The 7958-nt window shown below is 35.5% G+C and overlaps 1 protein-coding gene across 1 annotated transcript in view; it reads right to left on the reverse strand.

Moving 5' to 3' along the window:
* Positions 1–5295: 5295 nt before the first annotated feature.
* Positions 5296–7958, reverse strand: part of MYO3B (myosin IIIB) — a 373850-nt gene continuing 371187 nt past the window's right edge. Inside the window, exon 36 of the mRNA XM_029933308.1 lies at positions 5296–5441. The gene's annotated coding sequence lies outside the window, so the exon portion shown is untranslated. The remainder of the gene's footprint in view (positions 5442–7958) is intronic.

Genomic DNA, 7958 nt, shown 5'->3' on the forward strand with positions numbered 1-7958 from the left:
TTGTCTTTTCAACAGATACAATGAGAACCAGAAGATAATGAAGTGCTATCCTCATAGTTCTAAGAAAAAAATAACTGCCAGTATAGAATTCTGCACTCTCAAAAATATCCTTCAATATTAAGATGCAATATAGATATTTTTAGTTAAACAAAAAGTTATAGTAGCAAAGTCATAGTAAGGGACACACTGAGTGCCCTTTAGGCAGAAGGAAATGGATCTCAGAATAAGATCTGAGATGTAGGAAGAAATGAAGACCTATGAAAACAATACGTCTTGTGGAATTGAAAATATATATGAAATTAAAATACCACAATAGGGGCACAAAGTTGGCTTATTCGGTAAAGCATGTGATTTTTGATCTTGGGGTCATGAGTTCAAGCCCCATGTTGGGCATAGAGCCTAGTTAGGAATATACCACAATAGAAGCAATATAATCAAAGAGGGATATATAATATAGATAGAGATATTGTTAGCATTTTAAGGCCCTTAAATTCTTGAATTATTCAAGAATGGGGTAAAAGTATTAAGTAATATTAGATTTTGGTTAAGCCAAGGAAGGCATAATGTAGCCAAAAATGATAAAAGCCAAAAAATGATAAAAGTGTGTCTGCGGACCTAATGATATAGGCTTAAAATACATAGAGAAAAATTGCCAAAACTAAAAGGAGAGACAGACAAATACATAATCATAGTGGGAGTTTTTAACATATTTCTCTTACCTGAGAGAAACAGCAGTAAAAAACAATTCCATAAGCATGGAAAAGAGGACAATTAAACTGGACCTACTGTGGGTATACAGAAGACTGCAGAATACATCTTATTTCTAAGTATATGGGGAATATTTATTAATAAAGTTTTACCAAGAAAATCATATGCTGAGTCATGAAGTATCAATAAATATCAGAGTCATTTAAATGATACTGAATTTATTCTCTGGCCAGAAGAACAATTAAGGTAGAACTCAACATCAAAAATATAGGAGATAATCCTTGTATGTTAGAAATTAATAAACTTCTGAAAATCTCATGTGCAAAAAAGAAATCATAACTGAATGATAGTAAAAACACTTTCATTTCCTACTAAGTCCATACTTTGAGGGAAAATTATAGCTTAAATAAATATATTAGAAAACAGGACTTAAGATCTGAAGAGATTAGAAAAAAATAACAGCCAATGTTATCAAATTAAAAACTTAACATGCCTAAAAGCAAAAGATAGTAAAGTGGGAAACAAGTATATAATGGAAAAAAAATGAACAAAATCAAAGGCTGTTTCCTTTAAAACATTAATTGACAGACCTGGCAAGAATAGTCAAGGAAATAGAAAACACAAATAGTCACTATTGCAAATGAAAAAAGATTCTACAATACTAAAAGTATCTCGAGATATTTTGAACAATTCTAACCAAACTTGAAAATGTAGGAAGAAGAAACATATTTCTAGAAAACTAAAACCTAACAAAACTGACACAGGAAGAAACAAAAGGTAAGAGTAGTCATAAATTATTAAAGAAATTTAATCCATAATTAAAACTTTCCCTCATAAAAACTACAGGCACAAATAGCTCCTGTAGTAAATTAAAAAAATTTTAAGAAAGAACTAATGTCATTCTTACACAAACTCTTCCATAGAAAGGCAAGTAGGGATATTGTGAGGATTAAGAATTTACACGTTAATTTCATTATGGGCACTGATATAAATGTTTTGAAAACTAACGAATCAAATGCAGCAAAATGTAAAAGGACAATGCAACATGACAGAGTTATATGTATTAAAAGGATGCAAGGCTGGTTTCACATTAGAAAACCAGCATAACTTACTGCATTGAAAAAAAAGGAGTGAAATCATAGCATTATTTAAATGTATAAAAAATAAGCATGTGATAAAATCAAACATCCACTTATAAGGTAAAAAACCCCCTAGAGAATAGAAAGGAACTGCAAATAATATAATTAATGATAAAACAGTGACAGCTTTCTTCTTTGAGACTACAAAAACGACAAGAGTGCCTACCATTAGCTATCCTAACCAACTTTGTTCTGGAAATCTCAGCCAGGTCAATGTGACATTTTGATTAAAACAAAAATATCTCCAATTCTTTATGGTTCATTGTATCCCCACCCTTTGCAATGTAACAGGACTCTGAAGCCCCTCTTGAACGTGGGCTGGTCTTGCATTTTGCTTTGGTTAAAAGAATTTGGTGAAATTGACAATGCACAGAGACTCTGGCACTGCCTCTGGGGATAATAACAAATTAGAGGATGTGACCATGTTGAATAGAACTAAGCTGGCCTAGCCGTTCTTGCTGGGGCCCTAGATTTGTAAGAAACCCAGCCAAGATGAGCAAAAGTGGGTAGCTGACCTGCAGCTAAGCGTAGATGGGTAATGGCAAGATGAGCTCAATTCAGCAGAGATGCTCAGTCAACCCACAGACTTGTAAGAAATATGTGCTTAATTTGAGGTGGTTTATAATACAGCAAAAGTATTATACAACAGACAGTAAGTCAAGAAGAAAAAAGTATAAACAAGTATGAAGTATGAAAAAGGAAAAAGTGTCTATAGTAGTTTACAGAGGGTATAATTGTGTATGCAGAAAATCCAAAAATATCTTCAGATATATTATTGGAATTAATGACTTAATAAAGTTGATGCATCTCAAAAACAAAGTATCAATGCATTTTCATATAATGGCAATGTCTTAGTCTGTTCAGGCTATTATAACAGAATTCCACTTAAACAACAAAAATTTCTCTCTCATAATTCTGGAGGTCTTGGAAGTCCAAGATCAAGGTGCCAGTAGATTTGATGTATGGTGAGGGTCTGCTTGCTGGTTAACAGACAGCCATCTTTTCACTGTGTCCTCACATAGTAGAAGAGGCAAAGCAAGGTCTCTGGGGTCTCTTTAAAAGGGCACTGATTGGGGCACCTGGGTGGCTCAGTCGGTTAAGCATCCAGCTTCAGTTCAGGTTATGATCTCGTGGTTCTTGGGTTCGAGCCCCAAGTCAGGCTCTGTGCTGACAGCTAGCTCATGAGCCTGGAGCCTGTCTTTGGATTCTGTGTCTCCCTCTCTCTCTGACTCTTCCCTGCTCTCTCTCTCTCCCCCAAAAATAAATAAAACATTAAAAAAATAAAAGGGCACTGATTCCATTCATAAAAACTCTACTCCCATGCCTTGATCACTTCCCCAAGGCCCCACCAATCATATGCAAATTAGATTTCAGCATATGAATTTGGGAGGGACATAAACATTTAGTCTAGAACAGGCAATAAATAGCTAATAAATAAAAATTAAAAGGTTTTAAATAATATCAAATTACATATGGTATATAAGGATAAAATTAACAAACTATGTATAAGATTTCTCACATAAAATCATAAATCATTATTGAGAGAAGGAATAACTAATAAATAGAAAGACATATCATTTTATAGTTCAGAAAATTCAATATTGTAGGATGACCATTCTTTCCAAATTAACTTATAGACTCAAGATGATTCCAAAGGAATATGAAGCTTTTCCCCCATAAGCTGACTGTTTGAATCTGTAATATGCAAAGACCCCAGACTAATCAAGGGTGTCTTGGAAAACAAAAACCATATTGGCAGACTTGCTCTGTCATGTACCAAGGCCTATTATAAAGGTACAGTATTTCAGATAAGTGTATCAGATCAACAGAACAGAGAATCTGGGTATAGGCCCATGATTACTTGATTTATTCAAATGGTTGTATTTTAGAGCAGTAGGCAAAAGATGGCCTTTTCATTCAATGGGGCTACAAGAGGTGAATATCATTATGAGAAAATATGAAAATTGACCCTTATTGCATGCACACCATTCACACAAAATCAGTCTTGGCTGGGTTGAAGATCTAAACATGAAAGGTAAGAAATAAGGCCTCCAGAAGATCATAAAGGTAAATATCTATGACCTTGGGGCTGGACAAGAAGGAAAGATTGATAAATTGTACTATGTTAAAATTACAATGATGTTTTTCATCAAAAGACATTTAAAAAATTTTTTTAATGTTTTATTTATTTTTGATACAGAGAGAGACAGAGCATGAGAGGGGGAGGGGCAGAGAGAGAAGGAGACACAGAACCAGAAGCAGGTTCCAGGCTCTGAGCTAGCTGTCAGCACAAAGCCTGATGCGGCGCTTGAACCCACGAACGTGAGATCTGACCTGAGCCGAAGTCAGAGGCTTAACCAACTGAGCCACCCAGGTGCCCCCAAAAGACATTTTAAGGCAATGCAGGGACAAGCCATCTAGTGGAGGAAGTACTTGTGACACGTATAATTAGCAATATATATTTCCTCATATTAAAAGAAAAACTATAGTTAACCAATTAAAAATGGGCATATCATAAGAGAAGGTATTTAAAATGAACCCTAAACACATAAAAATGTACTCAGTTATCATTATCAATCAGAGATACATAAGCTACAAATCAACAGTGAGATTCTAATATATACCCATTAGAGTGCCTATTTAAAGAAGACTAGTAATAGCAAGAACTGGAAGTTCTCTTATGTTACAGGTGTGACTGTAAATTGGTAAAATCGCTTAGGAAAACTTTGGTATTACCTACTGAAGTGCAGTTATGCATACATTAGAACTCTGCAATCTCAATCCTAGGTGCATAGCCAACAGAAATGCATACAAATACACACTAAGAGACATGGAACAATGTTCATAGTAGCAATGTCCAAAATAGCCCCACTCTGAAAAGAATTCATATTTGTCTATTGAAAGCAGAATGACTAAGTCAGTTATGCCATATTCACACACTGGATTGCTACACAGTCATAAAAATGAATGAACCACATTTCTATTATGTGACATAGATAAAACTCAGAAATATAATGCTAAATCAAAGAAACAAGGCCCATTATCTATACATGATTCCATCTATGTAAAGTTCCCAAAACCTAACTATAAAAGGCAAAATTTAACTATAGTGCTTAGGGATGCATGAAAGTGGTAAAACTATAAAGAAAACCAAGGAGGTATTTACCACAAGACTCATGGGAGCACTTGTCTTTGGGAAGGTGGGGTTTGGGAAGGGACAAGAGGGAGACTTCTAGTATGCCGACAATGGTCCATTGCATGCACATTAGATGTTGTTTATGTTTACTATCTATGTTTACATAGATATTCACTTTCTGCTAACTGAATGAATTGAGTCTTCTGATTTGTGCCCTTTTCTGTATTTGTATGGCATTTAAACATAAAGGAAGTGGACGGAGGCATATCATCAGATGAACCAAAATCTAAGAAAAAACAGTAGCTCAGAGCATGACCACCAAAGGTCTGCAGTGAAGTGATATTGTCCTATTCCCAGAATGATTTCTATTTTGTCCAGGGTCAGTTATTTTGTTTGTCTTGACAATATCCTTCAGCCTGTTGTTTTCTTCATGTCAGGCATCCTCGCAGAGATACTGTCTAAAGTCAATGACACACAAAAATAGATGTTTAATTGTATGATTTAGTGTTTAAAAGGTAACCAAAAAAATTTAAAGATAAAATTATAAGGACTGGAAGAAGTAAGAGAGAGGGGAGACAAAATGGAAATAAATGCTCATTTCATAGAAGGGAAGAGTAAATATTACCTAGAATGATAAACCAAGATATTTATGAGATTCCAGGTTGCATCCTTCTCTAGTACTTGATTTAAGAATTGCTTCTTGAGTTTGTGCGGCATTATGACTTGTCCAAGAATAACATCAACAGTCTACAGATGATGTCATTGATAATGAACCCCATTTCTTTTTTTTAAGTTTATTTATTTTGAGAGAGAGAAAGAGAGCATAGGAGGGGCAGAGAGAGACACACAGAGAGAATCCAAGTAGGCTCCACACTGTCAGCATAGAGTCCTATGTGGGCCTCCAACCTGTGAACTGAGAGATTATGACTTGAACTGAAACCAAGAGCTGGGTTCTTAACCGACTGAGCCACCCAGGAGCCCTGGGAACCCCATTTCTTTTTTTTTTTTAATGTTTTATTTATTTTTGATACAGAAAAGACAGAGCATGAGAGGGGGAGGGTCAGAGAGAGAAGGAGACACAGAATCTGAAACAGGCTCCAGGCTCTGAGCTAGCTGTCAGCACAGAGCCTGACGCGGGACTCAAACCCACGAACCTGAGATCTGACCTGAGCCGAAGTCGGAGGCTTAACCGACTGAGCCACCCAGGCGCCCCATGGGAACCCCATTTCTAAAGTCATGTTAGGAGTTATAACTGTGGCAATGACTAATTATTGTAAAGCTTCTAAATTATAATTTTATAATATTTCTGTTTCTTTTAAACTTATTTATGAAAATATTAGAAACAAGGCCAGTATACAATTACATTGTACACAGAGAAATGGGAAGTTAGAAACATTTCTACTTAACAGTTTGAAAAATAGCTAATATTATCAAATTAAAATTAGAAAGTCAATGATAAAAGTAAAATTTCCAAAACAGGATGTATGACCTCACACCAGTCAGAATGGTATGACAAGAAATAGCAAGTGTTGGGGCGCCTGCGTGGCTCAAGTCAGTTGAGTGTCTGACCTTTTGTTTCGGCTCAGGTCATGATCTTATGGTTAGGGAGATCAAGCCTTGAGTCAGGCTGTGCTGACAGCATGGATCCTGCTTGGGATTCTCTCTCTCACTCTCTCTCTGCCCCTCTTCTGCTCACAGGTATACACTCATTCTCTCTCACAAAATGAATAAACAAGCATTAAAAAAAAAGGAAGAGCAAGGGTTGGCAAGGATGAGGAGCAAAGGGAACAGTCACGCAATGTTGCTGGGAATAGAAACTGGTGCAAACACTGTAAAAAAGTATGGAGGTTCCTTAAAATTAAAAATAGAGATACCGTATGATCCAGTAATTCCACTACTGGGTATTTACCCAAAGAAAATGAAAACACTAATTCAAAAAGATCTAGGCACACCTATATTTACTGTAGCATTATTTATAATCGCTAAGATATGAAAGCAACCTAAGGGGTCATTGATAGATGAATGGATAAAGAAGTAGTATATATATATATATATATATAATGGAATATTACTCAGCCATAACAAAGAAAGAGATCTTGTCATTTGTGATAACATGGATAGACCTGGAGGGATATTATGCTATCTGAAATAAGTCAGAGAAAGACAGCTACTATATGATTTCACTTACATGTGGAATCTAAGAAACAAAACAGATGGACAAATGAACAAATAAACATACAAACAAAAACCAGAAACAGATTCATTGATACAGGAAAAACAATGGGAGTTGCCAGAGGGGAGAGGAGTGGGGAGGTGGGTGAAATAGGTGAAGGGGATTAAGAGATAACAAACTTCCAGTTTTAAATAATAAATCACCAGAGATGAAAAGTGCAGTATAGGAAATTTAGTCAATAATAATATTGTATGGTGACAGATGGTAACTATGTTTATAGTGGTGAGCATTGCATGATGCACAGACTTTTGAATCATTATATTGTATACCTATGCTATATTTCAAAAGAAAAATATTTATATTAAAGTGTTAAAAATCTATATATTCTAGATATTTAAAAGTTTTTATAAAATTTTTTAATGTTTATTTTTGAGAGACAGAGCATGAGCAGGGGAGGGGCAGAGAGAGAGGGAGACACAGAATCTGAAGCAGGCTCCAGGCTCCGAGCTGTCAGCACAGAGCCCAATGCGGGGCTCAAACTCCCAAACCACGAGATCATGACCTGAGCTGGAGTCAGACGCTTAACTAACTGAGCCACCCAGGCGCCCCATATTCTAGATATTTTTTAAACAATGAAGTTCACTTGTGTTTCTTCTGCTCTGCCTGCATACCTTATAAACATTTCTTTGTGGTGAACATCAGAGAAAAAAAATCAAGCCTCATTTTTTTTAAAAAGTAAAGTTTAACTATTTAACTTTTCCTATTTTTTTCCTTGTAAAAAAATTTCTGAGATCTTTAAATG

Source organism: Suricata suricatta, chromosome 3 (assembly GCF_006229205.1).
Source record: "Suricata suricatta isolate VVHF042 chromosome 3, meerkat_22Aug2017_6uvM2_HiC, whole genome shotgun sequence".
Taxonomy (NCBI): Eukaryota; Metazoa; Chordata; class Mammalia; order Carnivora; family Herpestidae; genus Suricata; species Suricata suricatta.